A 20893-nucleotide genomic window follows, 5' to 3' on the forward strand; every position below is an offset into this window, starting at 1 on the left:
GGACTATTCGGCTGACAACGCTATAGCACAATACACGGGGTATCTGGATTGGCTGTGTGTGGTGAGCTCTGGGAGTCGATGTCAGGTAGAGGGATGGCTTACTTAATTTAACGCCTTCAGAATCAAACAGAATACTCCGACTGTGGTGAGCAGGGCAGCATAAAATGGGACCACCTACCATCTTGGGAAGAAGCCCTGGAAGCACAACGGTTAAGCACTCGGAGGCTAACCGAAAGGTTGGCAGTTTGAATCCACCCAGCGGCTCCGTGGGAGAAAAGACCTGGGATCGTCTCCTGCAAAGATTACAGCCTAGAAAAACCCATGGGGCAGTTCTACTCTGTCACATGGAATCACCATGAGTCAGAATCAACCGGACGGCACCTAACACCACCACCATTTTGGGTGACCCAGACTCTGTATTTCTCATCACGCCGCTGAACGCGCCAGCTTTCTCCGGGAACCTCCTCACTTTTCGTTCATGTAAAGTTTGCAATCAGTCTGGCTGGATATTTTCACATGCTCTGTTCTTATGGCATGTATCTCCCCATCTGTGTTTGTGCAACTGCCTTTAAAAATTCTCGTTATTTCTGGACTGAACTGTGTCCCCCAAAATATGTATACTAAATCCTAACCTCTATCCCTGTGGGTATAACCCCATTTGGGAAGGGGTTTTCTTTGTTAAGAGGCCCTATCAGTGTAGGGTGTGTTCTAAGCCAATCACCTTTAAGATAGAAACAGAGCAGATTAGGACAGAGCTGCTGGCAGAGATGAGGGGCAGACAGATGCCATGCCTCGTGAAGACCACCACAGCTGTCAAGGAACAGAGGCTCAAAGAGACGGGACCTTCCCCCAGAGCTGACAGAGAGAGAAAGCCTTCCCCTAGAGCCAGCGCCCTGAATTCGGACTTCTAGCCTCCTGAACTGTGAGAAAATAAATTTCTTTTTGTTAAAGTCACCCACTTGTGGTATTTCTGTTATAGCAGCACTAGATGACTTAGATACTGGTAAAATTAATCTGATTGGTTGTGGTCCATTTTCACGGTTGGTGATGCTGTAGTTCTTTATTCTACAGGCTTAGCTAACACGTTGAACTTTGAGTCATCAGCCATGTAAAAAATACAATGTTTTTAGATAAATATATAATTTTTTTAGGTTTCCATCCAAGTCCTAAGGATCTTTTTTAACTCGGGGCCAAGGAAAAACCCAAAGGCTTGTCGCTAGAAACTTCTTTCCAGGTTGTCTGACGTTCAGCCATTAAGCGTGCTACAGCACATGAATGGAATCAGCTGTGACTTTATTTAATTATTCTGTCACCCTCCAACTTTTCTCTACTGTGTGCGTAGGGGACCTGGGAGAGATTTCTGGTAAACGCCTTGGTGTCTGTGGCACGCTCTTTCTCTAACAATCCAGAAACCCCATCAAAAAAGGAAATGTGATGACTTGGGCACCACACATTAGGACATTTATGCTGGTTCCTAGGGATCAAAGCAATCTTTTCTAGGGGCTCATAAATCATTTATATGATGATAATTCCAAATTTTTGCAGGGGATCGTTTCATGCATTGATAGCTTCAGGAATTCGGCTTTTTCCAAGGTTATATAGAAGACCGTTTGCATGTCTCTGGTCTTCTGCAACGTCTCCCACTCTAAAATCTACTCAACCCCCACCAGCAGTGACTCAGAGATTCTATCTGCTAACTCCTTCAACACCAAGAGACATGGTCTACTGTGGTCCAGAGATGTGAGCTCCTTCAAATTACCTAGATGCTCTTTCGTCTCCTGAATCCCTCGTAATAATGTCCTTTTCATTTTGAAGATCATTCTCTTTGACGGAGAAGTGAAAGCAAATAGTTCTTACATACCATCTAGTAACATCAGCCTCACCCCCTTATGTAAGCAATAGTCCACCTGTCTCCATTCCTCTAGCTCCAGATACAACTAAAAGACAAAAGAAATACACTATTCTTGAAATGCAAATGATACAACAAACACACTTCACACTAACACACACACGCCCAACAAGGTTCAGCCTAGCCAGGAAGGAAATTAAATTAACACAACAACAGGCAAATGTCATTTTGTAACAGCTTACGGAAAGAGACTTGTAAGTGATAAAAAGCAACGCTGGCGAGGCTGTAGGGAAATGGGCATACTCAGATACTCACCAATAACGTCACCATGTATTCGGAGAGCAAACACAGAAGATGCTGATACCCTTCATTCCAGGAACCGGACACTACCTTTAGGAACACATTCAAAAAGAAAAGAAGACCCAAGTATGCAAGTATGTCTTTAGGAGTATCATAATAGCCCCAGACTGGGGCAGTCTAAGTATCCAACAACAGGAATGGTTCAATGAACTACAGAATACCAACTAGGATAGGTCGAACAATGCCCTCACTCCCAAAGAAGCCCATGTCCTAAACCCCAGAGCCGGCAGTATGTAACCTTGGATGGTAAAAGGGACTTTGCAGATGTAATTAAGCCAAGGATCTTGTGTCTATGCTGGCAAGAAGTAAGTTGTCAAACCTAAAATCCATTGCTGATCAGTTGATTCGGACTCAGAGCGACCCCACGTGACAGAGCAGACCTGCCCTATGGGGTTTCCTAGACTGTAACGTTTACGGGAGTAAATTGCCAGGTCTTTCTCACATGGAGATACTGGGTGGGTGGGTTCAAACCGCAGACCTTCCAGTCAGCAGCCAAGCATTCAGTCACTGCACCACCAGGGCCCCTAAGTTGTCAAAAGAGATGTAAATAACCTGCTCATCTCCGCCACCTATTTATCCAGTGTCGCACGGAAGATTCCAGGAGCTGCTAGCAATTCTCCTCGGGACTAGTTTGCATGAACGGAGCTGCGATGGAGGGCGGAGCCCGGGGAGGGGAAGGTTGCCTGGAAGCAGCTGAAAGTCATTTCCATCCCTTCTCACGCCTCCTTTCATCCACATTTTTCTTTTTTTAATTCCGATGAAATACATATAACAAAACATTTGCATTTTAACTATTTTTATGTGTAAACTCAGTGAAATTAACTACGTTCACCATGTTGGACAACCATCACCACTATCCATCTCCAATCCTTTCCATCACCCTAACACAAACTCAGTGCCCCCTACGCAATACCTTGCCCTTGCCTCCTCCCACCCACCCCCAGTTACCACTAATAAACTCTGGTGTCTATATATCTGCCTATAAAATATCGCCATATTTTCAGTATGGACTACACTTCAACATAAAGAAAACAAAAATTCTCACAACTGGACTAATAAGCACCATCATGATAAATGGAGAAAAGATTGAAGTTGTCAAGGGTTTCATTTTACTTGGATCCACAATCAACGCCCATGGAAGCAGCAGTCAAGAAATCAAACGATGCATTGGATTGGGCAAATCTGCTGCAAAAGACCTCTTTAAAGTGTTAAAAAGCAAAGACGTCACTTTGAGGACTAAGGTGTGCCTGACCCAAGCTATGGTGTTTTCCATCACCTCATATGCATGGGAAAGCTGGACAATGAATAAGGCAGATCAAAGAAGAAGTGATGCCTTTGAATTATGCTGCTGGGGAAGAACACCAAACGTACCATGGACTGCCAAAAGACTGAACAAATCTATCTTAGCAGAAGTACAGCCAGAACGTTCCTTAGAAGCAAGGATGGCGAGACTACGTCTCACATCCTTTGGACATGTTATCAGGAGGGACCAGTCCCTGGAGAAGGACATCATGCTTGGTAAAGCAGAGGGTCAACGAAAGGTAAGAAGACCCTCAATGACACCATGGCTGCAACAATGAGCACAAACAGCAACGATTGTGAGGGTGGTGCAGGACCAGGCAGGGTTTCGTTCTGTTGTACACGGGGTCGCTTTGAGTCGGAACAGACTCGATGGCCCCTAACAACAACAGTGTTCTAGATATCTCACGCAAGTGGGATCACACAATATTTGTCCTTTTGTTTATGACTTATGTCATGAAGCATAATGTTTTCAAGGTTCATTCATGTTGTAGCACGTATTGGGACTTCATTTCCCTTTATCGCTGACTAATATTCCATTGTATGTATGCACCATATTTTGTTTATCTGTGCATTTGTTGGTGGACATTTTGGTTGGTTCCATCTTTTGGCTATTGTGAATAGTGCTGCAATGGACACCGCTGTACTTGTATCTGTTTACACCCTTGCTTTCAAATGGAATTGCTGGTGGTGCAGTGGTTAAGCATTCAGCTGATAACCAAAAGGGAGACAGTTCGAATCCACCAGCTGCTCCTTGGAAACCCTATGGGGCAGTTCTACTCTGTCCTAGAGGGTTGCTATGAGTTTGAATCGACTCAAAGGCAATGGGTTCTTAATGGGTTAAGGTAATTATAAAGGAGTCCTGGTGCTGCAGTGGTTAAGCACTCAGCTGCTAACCGAAAGGTCAGGGGTTCGAACTAACCAACCACTCCGTCGGAGAAAGACCTGGCAACCGGCTCCCATAAAGATTGTAGCCTAGAAAACCCTACGGGACAGTTCTTCTCTGACCTATAGGGTTGCTATGAGTCAGAACTGACTTGACAGCACCCAGCGACAACAATATGGCAATTTGATGTGAACTTTTTGAGGAACTGCCAAGCTTTTCCACAGCAATCATCCCCATTTTTTAAAAAGTTGCAATAGACCATCTAAGATACATCAGTTGGTCCCAACCCACCTGGAGCAAAGGAAAATGAAGAACACCAAAGACACAAGGAAAATATTAGCCCAAGAGACAGAAACGGCCTTATAAACCAGAGACTCCATTAGCCTGAGACCAGAAGAACTAGATGGTGCCCGGCTACCACCAATGATCGCCCTGACAAGGAACACAACAGAGAGTCCCTGATGGAGCAGGAGAAAAGTGGGGTGCAGAGCTCAAATTCTAGTAAAAAGACCAGACTTAATGGTCTGACTGAGACTGGAGGGACCCTGGAAGACATGGCCCACGGACTCTCCTGAAACCATTCCCGAAGCCAACTCTTCAGACAAAGATTAGACTGGACTATGGGACATAAAATGATACTCGTGAAGGGAGTGCCTCTTAGCTCAAGTAGATACATGAGACTAAATGGGCAGCTCCTGTCCGGAGGCGAGACGAGAAGGCAGAGAGGGTCAGGGGCTGGTTGAATGGACACGGGAAATCCAGGGTGGAAAGGAGGAGTGTGCTGTCACAGTATAGGGAGAGCAGCTAGGGTCACATAGCCATGTGTGTATAAATTTTTCTATGAGAAACTGACTTGATATGTAAACTTTCACTTAAAGCACAATTAAAAAAAAAAAGTTGCAACTGGCTTATTACAAAACACTTCCTGAAATACAGTGGAAAAGAGGCAATTTTCAAAAACAAAGGAGCAGATTCTAACATTTGGGCACTTTTTTAAGTGTAACGTTCTCTCAAGAGTAATTTAACAGCATGCGTTTGTCCTCTGCACCAGCCTACCCTCAAATCTGGACAAGACAAGGCTCACACATTACAATACCAGCCTACCCTCGAATCTGGACAGGACAAGGATCACCCACTACAGTACCAGCCTACCCTCGAATCTGGACAGGACAAGGCTCACACACTACAACCTCAAAGGTTTGAGTTGGACCCCTGAGGCTGCACTTCACCCTAAACTCCAGCCACATTCACCCTTCTCTTCATTATCTTCCCCTGACTGTGTTTCCCTGACTCCCCGAATACATTACAAATTCCCTGGGGGCAAGCCCCACTCACTGGTTTACACAATTGCCTCCCCACTCCTCACCTAACCCCCTCATTCTGAGTGTTATCCCTTGTCCCCTCAACACCTTACAAAGCGCTTTCCATATGAACAATAAAAGGAAAGAGCAGTTACTAGTTCCTAGGATCCAAATTCACTCTCAATCAATCTTGTCAAGAAGCCATTGAAGTGGCATCATTCAGCTTATTTTGCTGTTTTTGTTGGCAGGTGTTGTCGAATTGATTCCAACTCTTGGGGAACCCATGTCTACAGAGCAGAACTGCTCCATAGGGTTGTCAAGGCTGTGACCTTTCAGAAACAGATTGCCAGGCCCATCTTCCAAGGCGACTCTGGATGGGTTTGAACCACCAACCCTTCAGCTAGCTGTAGGGCACTTCACCGTTTGTGCCATCTGGAGACCACACTCTACTACTAGCCAAAAGGTTTTTGGTTCTAACCCACCCAGAGGTGACTTGGAAGACAGGCCTGGTGATCTGTTTCTGAAAGGTCACAGCCTTGAAAACCCTATGGAGCAGCTCTACTCCGCTCACATGGGGTCGCCACGAGTCGGAATAGTCTGCACCGGCACTAAGAGCAACAGCCTCGCTTTAGAAGCTGCTCTTTGCTGGGAAGACCGAGGAGCTGGACCAGCCTGGCCCTGTCCAGTGAACACAATGCAATGCCAGCTTCTCCTCTCCTCCCTTTTCCCTGCAAAACATACACATCCCACTGTTGACATCAGGGCGTCAAAAATAATATGGGAGGAACCATTATTCATAAATAGATGTTAAACTGAAATGCTCCACCTGTTAAGTACCAAGAGTTCTAGAACTGTGTCTAAGATTCTAAAGCAGTGGGTGAACACAGCACATGACCCTGGAAACCAAAGTTATCACCCACACCGAAAGGGATCCATCCGAACCAAAAAACCAAACCCACTGCCGTTGAGTCAATTCCGACTCACAGTGACCCTACAGGACTGCCCCAGAGGGTTTCCAAGGCTATAACCCTGGAGTAGCTGGTGAGTTTGAATCACTGACCTTTTGGTTAGCAGTTGAGTGCTTAACGACTGGGCCATCAGGGCTCCTTAAAGGGATCTTTAGGCTGTGCTAAAGGTAATCTTCCTTAACAGTGGGGATTACCGAGGTCATATTTACTTGTTAATGATTAAAGGACCAGTTGAGAGGAGCAGCTTTCAACAAGCATTGCAAGAAGACCAGCGTCCCATCCATCGCTGGGATAATCCTTTCTCCTGAGACCAGGAGACACCCTGGAGCACCATCTTAAAGTTTGTAAATTCAAAACAATTGTGGAATCCATTGATACTCTTCCTGTTTCCAGGCTAGTTGATCTGTATTTGTCCTTGGTGTCTACATAGAGGCTACCCACCTATTTTAAGGACCCAATGAATTCCTTGGAATTTATGGTCCTGTTCCAATACAACCTTGTGTAACAAGCTCAAGAGTTTTGTTTCTTAACAGAGTACAGGTCAAATTCCATTACAATGACTTCTATGAGCTTATCCAAATTCTCTGCTTTTCTAGAATGTAGAATGCATATGATATTACTTGAAGCATGATAACGGTCAGGAATTAAGACTTTTTTTCTAATAGGGAATTAATTCTTTTTTTTTGCTATTGTAATTGGATATAGGCTGTGATCACAGATCTAAAATCTTCTTGAAGTAACTTTTTAATCCCAAAATAAATCTCAACTGCTGATTCACCTCGCCTGTGGGGAATCGATGTTCACTGCCTTGGTCTTGACGATTATTTCTTTAATGGCCTATCCTCTCTTACAGCCTGCTCCAAATCTTGTTGATCCTGCAGTATCACTTCTTTGTTGTTACCATCATGTCGATTCTGACTCACAGTGACCCCACAGGTATCAGAATAGAACTGCTCCATAGGGTTTTCAAGGCTGTGACCTTTTGGAAGCAGATCTCCAGGCCTTTCTTCCGAGGCGCCTCTGGGTGGGTTCAAACTCCTAAAACTTTTGGCTATTAGTCAAGTGCTTAACCATTTGCACCACCCAGGGAGTGCAGTTCCTACATCTTATGCTAGCCTTTAAGTGAATTACAGTCTACTATATTCTTCATATCTCATTCATATGCAACCAGATATACCATAAAAAGTAAAGAAAATCATCAAAGCAAATTGTATAAAAGCACTCTGTAAATTCTCGTCCTTATCAGTATACTTCTTGCCAACAGTCTTTCACAAAAATGTGAATAATATTTTTCGGTATTTTACATAAACTTTTCCATAGTATTTTATTGTCAAATGATGTTCTATTGTTAGGAGTGATCATCATTTGTTTAATTACGTCCCCAAACGTGAGCTGTTTGTTTGGAGTTTTTAGCCTTTCACTACTATAATTAATATTGTTGTAACAAGATTTTTTTCTTCTTTGATTTCTTTTTTTCCTCGGAAAAGAGAGACTACCAGATCCAAGTGTACGTTCAGTGAAATGGCTTTTTGTTAAATATTGTTGGAACCCTTCAGAAAGTATATGTCAATTTGAATGCTACCAATCATATGAGAATATTTCTAATTCTACATACCAGAACCAATAATGGAATTTCTCGTTTTTATTTTTTTAACCTCAGTTACCTCAGGCTGCATATCTTTTATCATCACTGTGGATGATTTTTTTCACACACATTGTGCCCTCTCGTGTGTAAGAGGATGGTAGCCAGCTTTTGGTCACTCACTCAAAGAAAGACTAGTTGTTACATAATTATATATGTACCATCTACTCATGCGTAAAATAATGGTAGCTACCTTTTGGTCACTGATCCAAATAAAGACTAGTTGTTAAAACGCTATATATTTGCTATATATATTCTGGCTACTAACACGCACACACATACACATATATGACTATTCTCATTTTACTGCTTTTTTAAAAGTCTTAGTTTTATTGACTGTAATATAATTTTTAATACACTTGCACTGAACAAGCAATTAACATATGTAAGACTTTGAGCACCATGTCCTAGGTTGCACCCAATCATATGAATTACTTGCTGCCACCAGCATTCTTTTTTTTTAACAAGTAAACATTAGTTTTGCTTTCTTCAAAAACCTTGCATATCCAAGATTCACCCCTTTTTCAAGAGTGAAGCACGCTGCTGTCCTCATCCATGTTGTTAAAAAAAAAACAAAAAACCAAACCCACTGCCATTGAGTCAGTTCCGATTCATAGTCACCCTATAGGGTTTCCAAGGCTGTAAATCTCAAGAGAATCAGACATCCTTCCCCTGCAGAGCAGCTGGTGGTTTTGAACTACCCAATCTTTTGGTTAGCAGTTGATTGCTTTAACCATGTTGTAGATGTGTCTAAATTCTAGAACTCAGATCTGACTGGAGCAAAGGGCTTGCACATGCCCTTAGCCCTTGGGGATGGAGGAAGAGAATTCTTCTTTGGTGAGGGGTGTTAGATATGTTGAAATCTTAACCCCTGTACCTGTGGATGCGATCCTGTTTGGAAATAGGGTTTTCTTTTGTTATGCTAATGAGTCCTTACCAGTGCAGGGTGGGTCCTACACCTAATCCCTTCTGAGTCATAAAAAGAGCAGAGTACAAATATTGTAGGACCTCACTTATATAAAAACATAAGAAAAGGCAAACAAATAGAGACCAAAGTTTATTAGTGGTCACCAGGGATGGGAGGGAGGGGAAAAGGGGAGTTAACACATTGATTAAGGGTAAGATTGCACAGGATTATTTTAATTGTTGTCAGTAAGTTGTACACCTATAAAAAGTTGAATTGGCAAAAGTTCTGTGATTTACAACTTATGTAAATCTGCTTATGTATATTCAAATACCTCATGAGATCTGCTTCCTTGATTTGGAGGTTTAGGGTCATGGTTTCATGGGCCATCCCAGTTAATTGGCCTAATATTGTGTTTAGTGCTTCTGTTCGACCTTTCAGTTTGTTGCATAGTGCCTGGGGTCTTAAAAGCTTGCAAGCGGTCATCCAAGGCACAATCATTGGTCTCTAGAAACCTGGAGCAAAAAAGGAAGAAGGAGAGTCAGGAATAGGAGAAGGATATGAAATGTGTGGCTAGTTGTCTCCATGAACAACTGTCTCCTTTGCCAGAGGATTTGGATGGTGTCTGGCTACCATTACTGAACATTTTGATCAAAGATTCCAGAGCAGAATCCTGATCAAAAGGGGGAAAATGCAGAATAGAATTTCAAATTCTCATGGACTCCAGACCTTGAGGGTGGATGAACCCCTCAAACTATTGCTCTGAGATAATCTTTAAACCTTAAACCAAAAATATCCCCTGAAATCATCTTAAAACTGAACAATAGTTTAGCTTAACTAGCAAAAAACGGTCTGACTTGAGCATTATGCTCTTTTAAGAACTATCTACATGGGATCAAACTGACAACAGCAATTCGAAAGATTAGCTAGCACCTTAGGGGGCACTGAGTTTATGTTAATGCGGGAATAACAACCCAGAAAAGGAGAGTGAGAATGGTTGCACAACTCGAAGAACATAGTATCACTGAATTGTACATGTAGAAACTGTTGAATTTGTGTACATTTTGCTGTGTATATTCTCAATGACAAATAAAAAATAACGAAAACAGCAGAATAGACACAGAGGCACAAGCAGGGGAAGACAGACACCATCTGAGGAGCGTCTAGAAGGAGGAACACCCACAAACCAAGGAACACCCAGGACTCGCAACAAGGAAACCATCGACACGGTCAAACCCCTGAATTTGGACTTCTAGCCTCCTCAACTGTGAGAAAATAAATTTCTGTTCTTTAAAGCCATCCACGAGTGGCGTCTGTGTTACAGCAGCGTTAAGACACTAAGCCAGGGACCTGCCACAGCAGATGCCACACCCCCTGCCTCAGATCTGCTTGCTCAGGAGCTAAAAAGATGGCTGCCCAGAGCCCAAACTCCCTCTGCAATTCTTATGAAATAAATTCTTTAATGTGCACGAGGCTTTTGTTCTACAAAGACCATCATTTCACTTGGCCCTACAACATGCCTCTGAACTACAGCCCAAACCCATCGCTGTCGAGTCAATTCCGATTCACAGGGATGCTACAGGACAGAGTAGAACTGCCTCATAGGGTTCCCAAGGCTGTAATCTTTACAGAAGCAGATTACCATATCTTTCCCCCTCGGAGCAGCTGGTGGGTTCAAACTACTGGTTAAGCGCAGCTGAGCACTTAACCACTGTGCCACCAGGGCTCCTTCTGAACTGAACATTTAGATGCTCATTCCACAGATGAGGGAATAAAAGACACAAAGAGGTTAAGCCACTTGACCAGACATCACAACTTATCCTCATTGTACAAGTGAGGAAAGCATGGCTCCAGGAGGGAAAGCCAAGGTCTCCGAGGGTGAGGGCTGGCCAGGATTTGAACCCAGGTCACCTAGACCAGGGACTGAGCTCTTCACCCAGTGCCAAATTTCAGTGTAAGTGCAACGAGGCCGGGGGACGCGTTTATGTTGTTCTTTATTGTTCAGTCCACTGGAGGATATTCAGTTGAGGCCCCTAAGAGTGTCATTTTCTATCATCAGAAGAGCAAGGATACTCACAACTGCCCCTCTCGAAGCAGCACTCCCACTGCCTCCAGAGTCAGCCTGTGCAAATGTATGCAAAATGTCTCTTAAAAACACAAGACGTTCAACCCAATGAAATCAGCAGATAAACTCAGCTTTCAATAAGCCATGGTAGATATAGAGGAGCTACCAAAGAATATATTCTCTTCTGCTGTAATTTTAACACAGTGAGAATAACGACAGACCGAAACTCTGCAGTGGTTTTGTGGACCTTTTGGCTAATTCAATTTCTTTCTTTCTTTTTTTTAGTGAGCAAAAGAACATTCTAGCTACAAAGCAGCTTAAACAGGTACTTCCGATTTAGTTCAAGCTACATCAACTGATATATGCGCTTTTAAAACTCTGAGTTGTTTACCTTTTTAGTTAACTCTTCTAAAGGAGAATAAAAAATAATCAGTAAAAAGTAGTGTGAATCTGAAACATGTTGAATTGGCAAATGTTGTGTTATATATATTTTTTCAATTAAAAAAAAACAAAAAACAAGTCGTGTGAGCAGTGAGCGGGGGGCAGGCCCTGGGCCCATTGGGCTGGGCAGGGAACAGAAAGCTAGAAGGACAAAGTCCCCGCTGTCAGGGCTCGAGTCTGCTTGGGGAGATAAGCTGAGGACAAACGAAAAGCCAGCCCCAGGGGAAAAAGCTCCAAAGCCATCTTGAGGATAAGAAGGCCAAAAGCGATGTGTGCAAGAGAAATAACTTTTGGGGAAGTGGGATCAGTGAGTCAGAGAAGGCTTCTGGAACAGTGGGATGTATGTGCATCATGAAAATCTAGTGCCACGTCTTTAAACAGAGAAGAGAATGGAAGGAGGTTTAGGGGGAAAAAATGAAGAAGCCAAGGTATGGAGAAGGAGCCCTGGTGGCGTAGTGGTTAAGTGCCTGGCTGCTAACCAAAAGGTCAACCATTGGAATTCACCATCCACTCCACAGGAGAAAGATATGGCAATCTGTCTCCGTAAAGATTTACAGCCTTGGAAAACCTATGGGAAAGTTCAACTCTGTCCTATCTGGTTGCTATGAGTCGGAATCGACTCAGTGGCAATGGGTTTGGATTTGGTAAGATAAGGAGAAATGAAATTGCAAATAAGGTCAGAGAATGATGTTGGTTCTCAGCCATCTTTTCTTCTCATTCTGCAAACCTTTGCAAGGAAATCATATATAATTCATGGCTTTGCTCACTACCCAGAGACCAAGGATCACAACACTGTGTCTCCATCATGAACCTCTCTCCTTACATCCACCTATATACAACTTCCTTCTAGACCCTCCACCTGGAGGTCCTACAGATACCTCATCCACCCCTGTGGCTTTAATCACTGCCCAGAGACCAAGGATTGTCACACTGTGTCTCCATCATCCTCTTCTCTCCTTACATTAACTCCTCTACAACTTCCTTCTAGACCATCCACCTGGAGGTATCTCAATCTCATCCGCCCCCCTGGCTTTAACCACTGCCCAGAGACCAAGAACCATAACACAGCCAGTGTCTCCACCAGGAAACTCTCTCCTTACAGCCACACTCCATCTAGGTATCCCACAGGTACCTCAAATACACGTCCAAAATTGGACTCATTATCACCCTCCTACCTCCACCACCACAAATGCGCTGCCTCTTTCAGGCGTTCTCTCTCACTTGAACATCACTCCCCAATCTTCCTAACCACTCAAGCCAAAATCCAGAAAGTGGTCTTCTACTCCCTCTGCTACATCAAAATTCATAGCTGATTGGCCACCAATTTCTATAACTCTTCCTCCTAAACCTCAAACCTGCTCACTCTTCTCCACCGTCGCTACCTTAACGCAAGCCCTCATTGTCTCTCATGTCACGGGTCAGCCATCTCCTCTCTTTCCCTCCTAATTCGTCTCCCAAACTATAGCCCACGCTGCTGACCTAAAACCAAATTTGAGCTCATCACCTGCCCGTGAAAATCTCCTAGTTGGCACCTCATTGACCACAGAAGAAAAGTTCAAACTCCTTAGCACAGCTGACAAGACACTCATGGTCTGACCCCACTCTCCTTCCCGATCCTATCTCCTACCACCTCCACCCACCCTAACCATCATCACATTACATGGCTCTAGAACGCCCTGTGTCACTTTATGACTTCATGTCCTCATATGTGTTGTGCCTGGCCCACTGTATGAGTTAAGAAATGGTAGTTGTTGTCACGATGATGACAGTGACAATGATGACAATGGATCGTCAATTCGGGCCAAGCTGGGGAAGGTCCAATGGACCATACAAAGACGTCTGGATTTCAGGTCAAGTAAAGCATCTGAGAGGAGCCCTGGTGGCGCAGTGGTAAAGCACTCAGCTGCTAACCAAAAGGTCAGCGGTTTGAACCTACCAGTCGCTCCATGGGAGAAAGATGTGACAGTCTACTTCCATAAAGATCGTAGCCTTGGAAACCCTATGGGGCAGTTCTGCTCCGCCCTACAGGATCACTACGAGTCAGAATTGACTCACTGGCAATGTTTTTTTTTTTAAGCATCTCAGAATTTTTGAATATGGCAATGACAAAATTATAATTACTGGCTGTTATTGTTAGGTGCCGTTGAGTCAATTCCGACTCATAGCGACCCCATGTGACAGAGTAGAACTGCCCCATAGGGCTTCCTAGGCTGTAATCACTATGAGTTGTAATTGACCTGAGGGCAGTGGGTTTTGGGTTTTGGTTTTTAATCTTTATAGGAGCAGATAGCCAGGATTTTCTCCTGAAGAACAGATAGGTAGGTTCGAACCACTAACCACTCAGTTTGCAGCTGAGCACTTAACCAATGCACCACCAGGGCTCCTTATAATCACTGGTAGCAGGTATTATAGTTGATTAAAGGGGTAGGTCAGGAGATACGGAGGCCGCTGAGGAGGCTATTATTATAGCTCAGGTAAAAGAGTTATGGAAACAGAGGTGAGAACAGAGAAGAACACTCGGGGAAAAAATCCGCAGTACTTGGTGGCACACAGACACTGAATTCTCCAAAGTAGGTAATAAAAAAGAATGGGGGTATCTTTGAAAAAAACTTAGAATTTGGAAAGAGAGGGAATTCAGCTTGTAGAAAGGTGAGAGCCCAGGTAAGGATTTCATAACAGAGGCGCTTTGCAGAGAGGTAAGAGCTGGGATCACAGGATGGAATAAGAGGCCGAGGGAGAGTGAGCCATGGGGTCATTAAGTTGTTCTAAACACTACATGGCAAAAAGTACGAGCTGGAAAACAGACTGAGATCTGGCAGTGAACAAAGCCATTCACTGGGAATGGAAGCACAGCAGTGGTAAGGCTAAAGGCTGGACTGCTAGAAGTTCTGAAAGGAAAGGGAGCTAGGAAGTTGAGGAGAAGACAGATACAGCTTAAGAAAATCATTCATTCATCCATTCATTCATCCACTCAACAAACGCTCATTTCAGGCCATGTTTGTGTTGACCTCTGTTCCAGGATCTGAGGACATGGGAATGAAGAAAACGAAGTCCTTACCCTCAGGAGTTTTTGTTCCAGGGCAGGAGATGGACTAGTGAAAAAACAAATAAAAATGTAATGTCAGGAGTGCTGATGGACCTCTCTGAAGTCACCGGGGATTATGGATCGAATTGTCTCCACTCACCCCCCACCAAAAAATGTGTTGAATTTCTAACCCCTATACCTATAAATGTAACCCTGTTTGGAAATAGAGGCTTTTCTTTTATGTGACTGAGGTCATACAGTGCAGGGTGGATCCTACACCTTATCACCTCTGAGTTATAAAAAGAGCAGAGAAGACCCAGAGACTGTCCCCCACAAAAAAACCCCAAACCCATTGCCATCGAGTTGATTGCAACTCACAGTGACCCTAGAGGATGGAGTAGAACTGCTCCATAGGGTTCCCAAGGCCGTAAATCTTTACGGAAGCAAACTGCAACATCTTTCTCCCTTGGAGCAGCTGGTGGGTTCAAACCCTGACCTTTAGGTTAGTAGGCAATCGCTGAACCACTGCACCACCAGGGGTCCTTAGGAGGAAGACAGATGACAGAAACAGATGCATTTAGAAGCCCAGCAACGCCAAGGACTGCTGGCAGCTACTAGAAGCTGAAATGGACAAAAGAAAGACCTCCCCCTAGAGCCACCTTCTGAATTCAGACTCAACTGTGAGAAGATACATTTCTGGTCTTTACAGCCACCCGCGTGTGTATTTCTGTTACGGTGGCACCAGATAACGAACACACCAGGACACGTGCAGGATACTTCCCAATCAGTTCTAAAATGCTTCCTGAAGGCTTTGGACACGCGTGGAAATCGACGGTTCCTCACGTCGAGTTTGCACAGCAGGAAACACTGCATCGTGTTGACGTTATAAATTGCCACAGGGGGGACGGGGTTTCTGAGAAACTGCAAAACTACGGAACGGAGCCCGAACGTACATAAATCTTAAAAGCCAAATTTCCATTCTGTTTTCCATAAACAAAAGTCATGTTTCGCTCTTAACCATTAGCATGAGGGACTTTCTGATGTCCCATTTGCTTTATTTTCCATAAATCTTCACTGCTCTAAAATAAATGTCTTTGGAAATACAACAAATGGGAATCGCTTAAATATAACTTTGCCCGAACAATGACGCCACGGCTGTTTTGTTTCCATATTATGAGTCCGCAGCCTAAGAACAGGCTGGTTCTTATCGCTCCTTGAAAATAAGCTTAAGTTTCCATTATTCATCTGAATCATTGTATTGTGGGTATTAAAGCTTTCCTACCATCCGTCCGTCTGTCAGTCTGTCCATACTGTGGTGGCTTGTATGCTGCTGTGATGCTGGAAGCTATGCCACCAGTGTTTCAAATACCAGCAGAGTCATCCATGGTGGACGCGTTTTAGCAGAGCTTCCAGATTAAAACAGACTAGGAAGAAAGGCCTGGTGATCTACTTCCAAAAATTAGCCAATGAAAATCTTATAGATCACAACTGAACATTGTCCGGTATAGTGCTGGAAGATGAGTCCCTAGGTCGGAAGGCACTATGCTAGAGCCACAACACTGGACTCAAACATACCAATAATCGTGACGATGGCATAGGACTGGGCGATATTTTAGTCTGTTGTACTTGGGTTTGCTATGAGTTGGAGCAGACTCAACAGCAACCAGTAATAACAACCACATTAAAATTTTCCAGTGGAATATGTCACAACAATAGTAAAGTTTTCCAACGGAAGATGGAAATCTGGAAAACTGGGGGAAATTTTCTATGCGATTTCTCCAATGGAAGGAGAAATGCCTTTGCTAATCTTGAACTCTAAAGACAGCAAAAATGAAACTGTCACCAAAATATCCATAAACTACCACTCTCTGTTTAAGTTAAATGAAAAAGTCCACGGAAGCATGTGACAACGGGCCACAGTGTAGCAAACACATCACGAGTGCTCTAGAAGAAAGAAAAAAGAGAACACGGCGCATTTCAGTCTAAAAACGTAGCATCTTATTCATCTGAAGAGCCCAAAAACAGGACATCAGAAAAACATATTCTTTATTGTCTGGTGAATTAAATGAACTAAAAGGAACCAAAGCTTGCTTGCTTTACACACGACACTGTTGGGGCTCACCCCCATAAACCGCTTTTTTCTCATTTTTAAAATTACAAGTGGAGTAAATAAGGTAAGTCTCTTTGGGACAGCCAATCCTGACAATATGGGTGTTATCTGGTTGCCAAGATCCCAACAGACTCCCCATAGCAAACAATGAGGCAAAGGGCTGTCATTGCTGAAAGCCACAGAAACAGAACCAACACAAAAACTCAATTAATAAAGGCAGCCAAGATTTTCAAAAATAGCAAAGTGGGGCTATTCGGTGCCGGGGCAGAGACTTTATATCCCTGAAGAGATCCTAACGCACTCCCTTTATTATGTTGTTGGTGTTAGGTGCCATCAAGTCAATTTCAACTCATGCGACCCCACGGGACACAGCGGAACTGCCCATGGGGTTGTCTTGGCTGTGATCTTTACAAGAGCAGACTGCTAGGTCTTCTCCCGCGGAGCCGCTGGGTGGGTTGGAACCACTGCCCTTTCGGTCAGCAGCCAAGCGCTTAGTCGTACCACCACCGTTCCTTCCCTTTATTATAGCAGAGTACAATCCTGAAGCAAAGATGGTGAGACTTCGTCTCACATACTTTGGACGTGTTGCCAGGAGGGATCAGTCCCTGGAGAAGGACATCATGCTTGGTAAAGTAGAGGGTCAGCAAAAAAGAGGAAGACCCTCAACGAGATGGACTGACACAGTGGCTACAACAACAGGCTCCAGCATAACAACGATTGTGAGGACGGCGCAGGACCGGGCAGCGTTTCGCTCTGTTGTACACGGGGCCGCTAGGAGTCAGAACTGACTCGACAGCAGCTAACGACAAGAGCAAGAGCACACTCCTGAAAATGAAAAACTTATATCATCAAAAAAAAAACAAAAACAAAAACCCACTCTGTATAATCTTTTTAAAGAATCAGAAAAAGATATGACAAATTGGGGGAAATTTTCTATTCAGAAATTGGCTCTAATACATTTCAGCACTTAGAGAAGCTAGCAAGCCCTCAGCCATGAGGGAACACGTAACAGAAGAAAAACACGCAGCCCAAAGGTTCTTGATAACCTAGGTTTCCTGTTTTGTGCCCCTTTCGCTTTGAACTTGAATGGCCAATTCAAACGGGCACCTTGAGGTCTCAGTGAATTTCAGGAGAAGAAAACGTTGTCAAATTCTTCCTGAGATTTTTTTTATAAAGTGAAGTTTTGTTTTGTTTTTTTCTTTTTCCTGCCAGTACGTAGGTTCTCGTTAAAATGAACGAGTATGAAGTTTAGGGTGAGCAATGTGTCAAAAAAAAAAAATAAAGACAGCTCCCAGTTTAAAGTTAATGTTTCAATACTGTGGTCTATCTATCCTAAACCACAGATAAGGCGGCCTTCTGAGCCACTCTCCCTCAACTCCAAGTTCCATCACGGGGCCAACCCTTCAAGTTTCACGATGCCTCCTGATAAAAATGGAAACTTACTGAGGAGGCTGGGGGACTCAAGAATTACTGTTGCGTTGATTCCAACTCATGGCGACCCCACGTGTGTCAGAGTAGAACTTTTGTCAATGGTTCACTTCTGAGACGTAGATCGTCAGGCCTGTCTTCCCAGGAGTCTCTGGGTGGGTTCGAATCACCAACCTTTCAGATTTTACACCATCTTCACAATCACTGGTAGGCTTGAGTCTGCTGTTTTGGCTCTGTGTGTTTTGAGTGCCTTCCAACCTAGGGGGCTCGCCTTCCAGCACTATAGCAAACAATGTTCTGTTGTGATCCACAGGGTTTCTACGGGCTAATTTTCAGAAGTAGATCATCAGGCTTTTCGTCCTAGTGCGTCCTAGTCTGGAATCTCTGCTGAAACCTGTCCACCATGGGTGACCCTGCCGGTATTTGAAATACTGGTGGCATAGCTTCCAGCATCACAGCAACATGTAAGCCACCACAGTATTCAAACTACAGTATAACTGGCAGACAGGTGGTGGAGTTTGGGGGTAAGTACAGAAAAACAAACAAATAAGTACCTAAGTATTCACTGGGATAAGGGAAGCAAATATATGGACAAGGGATCCATTAGGTTAGATGATCAGGGAAGGCCCCAAGAGCAGGTGATATTTAAGGTGATTAACCTAGATAAACTTAAAGTCCCTTCTTGTCTATGTATCCCAAGTCAAACTCACCATTCGGCCACCCCAGGGGTTTAAAATAAGTTTATCTGATTCTTTTAAAGAAAAACAGAAGAACACATTTTATATTTAGATTATTCTAAGAGAAATAATAATAATAAAATGATTCCTAAGCACACTGGTTAAAAAAGCCTGGCAGTCTGGTACATAAATGCCATTTGTGATTTTAAAGAAATATATGTAGGACCACTACAAAATACTGAAATTAGTATCTACCAGCTTGCCTGACGAGTTTCTAAAATGGTTTGGAAAATAACAGAATCATTAGAATAATTATGAAATATCCCAAACCTTTGAAGAGTGGTGTTCATTTGAATGTAAAAATTGTTCAATACATATTTGTTAAACTCCTGCCATTTGCCAGGCGTCTGCTAAGTTCCAAGAATATAAAGGTAAATAAAGCATTTTGCCTAGCCTTATTCATTAACAAATATTTGCTAAACATCTGTGAAATGCTTATTGCTCCCTCTCCGAGGTCAGACTTGCATCTTCAATTGTTTTTGCTGTTTTTGTCACCTTACTTTATTTCCAAATGTCACAGACAGAGAGATCATGAAGGTGGACAGAGTTTTATTTTAAAAAATTGAAAGAAAAGGGTGTATTAAATTTAAAAAATCCAGGACCCAACATGTTGAATCTATTGCATGTCTTGTGCCAGCCTGTCTATGGAGTAAAGAAACACGTCTTTAATGGATGGCTATAACGTTATCCCCCTCCCAAAACCCTCTGCTCAGCAGGACTGGAAGGCAAAGGTTTAAATATCACCTTTTTCTTACAAAAACTGATGAACTTTCCAGCGCTGTCTCTCAAACTTCAGTCACAATTCCAGGTAATTACACGCCTTAGGTCTACAGCGATTGCAGCTGCAAGCCTCACCTGAACAGACAATGAAATGCACACACGTACGCTCACACGTTTTTAAAGTGGCAGCAATACCAAACGCGCAAGGCTTTGTACGTCGCCGCAGTTTCACAACTGAGCTCCTAAAAGTGCAAGAGAAAACAAGTCTCAAGAACTTACTGTTCACCCATCATGTCAACTTCCAAGAACAGACTGCATTCCCACTGTTTACTCAGCCCAGAAAACCACAAACAAGTCTTGCTACAATAGGAACCCACTGGTTCAAGGGTGGGTTTTTGTTTCATTTTCTTAAGCTAAAATGGTAACATCAAGGCACTGTAACCATGTTCTAATTACTATGTTTCAAATCTTCCCAAGAGTAACATAGTTTGGATAGGACTCTGATGTTTTCTTGCGTCTGCATCTTCCTTAACTGCCTCTGATAAAGTTATACGGAAGTAGATACAAGTGAGAACAGAATACGCAGAATCAAGCCCCCTGTCCCTGGCCTTGTATTTGATATTCCACCGCTCATCTGTTAGTTTGTCGTACTGTGGTGGCTTGCATGTTGCTGTGATGCTGGAAGCTGTGCCACCAGTGTTTCAAATACCAGCAAGGTCACCCATGGTGGGCAGGTTTTAGTGAAGTTTCCAGACTAAGACAGACTAGGAAGAAAGGCCTGGCAATCTACATCCAAAAAGTAGCCAATGAAAACGTTATGGATCACAGTAGAACATTATTCAACTCACTTGCTTTGGATACATCATCAGGAGGGATCAATTGCTATATGAGAACATTATGTTTGGTGAAGCAGAGGCCAACAACGGCATGGGAGACTCGTGGCCAGATGGATTGGCAACACAATAGCAGCTCAAAAATTTCATCAATAGATAATGTAAAGTTTAAAGACTATTTGAAAAAAGGAAAATATGAACTAAAACAAAAGCCCAGATTACTCCCCTCTCCTCCCTGATTTCCCTGGTATTCAGAAGAAAGTAACAGCCTGCTCTGCAGATAAGTCCACATCCGCACAGCTGAGCTACATAATGTACAGCTCTA

At 43.4% G+C, this 20893-nt stretch overlaps 1 long non-coding RNA gene across 2 annotated transcripts in view; it reads right to left on the reverse strand.

The window, feature by feature from the left end:
• LOC111822806 (uncharacterized) overlaps positions 1-2243 on the reverse strand; it is a 37075-nt gene extending 34832 nt beyond the window's left edge. For both annotated transcript variants that reach the window (XR_002825918.1, XR_002825917.1), the window contains exons 1-2: positions 2165-2243; positions 1862-1937 (exon numbers count right to left, since the gene is read on the reverse strand). This is a non-coding gene — a long non-coding RNA (uncharacterized LOC111822806). The remainder of the gene's footprint in view (positions 1-1861; positions 1938-2164) is intronic.
• Positions 2244-20893: the final 18650 nt, after the last annotated feature.

The sequence above is a fragment of the Trichechus manatus genome, unplaced genomic scaffold, assembly GCF_000243295.1.
Source record: "Trichechus manatus latirostris isolate Lorelei unplaced genomic scaffold, TriManLat1.0 scaffold00214, whole genome shotgun sequence".
NCBI classification, from domain to species: Eukaryota; Metazoa; Chordata; class Mammalia; order Sirenia; family Trichechidae; genus Trichechus; species Trichechus manatus.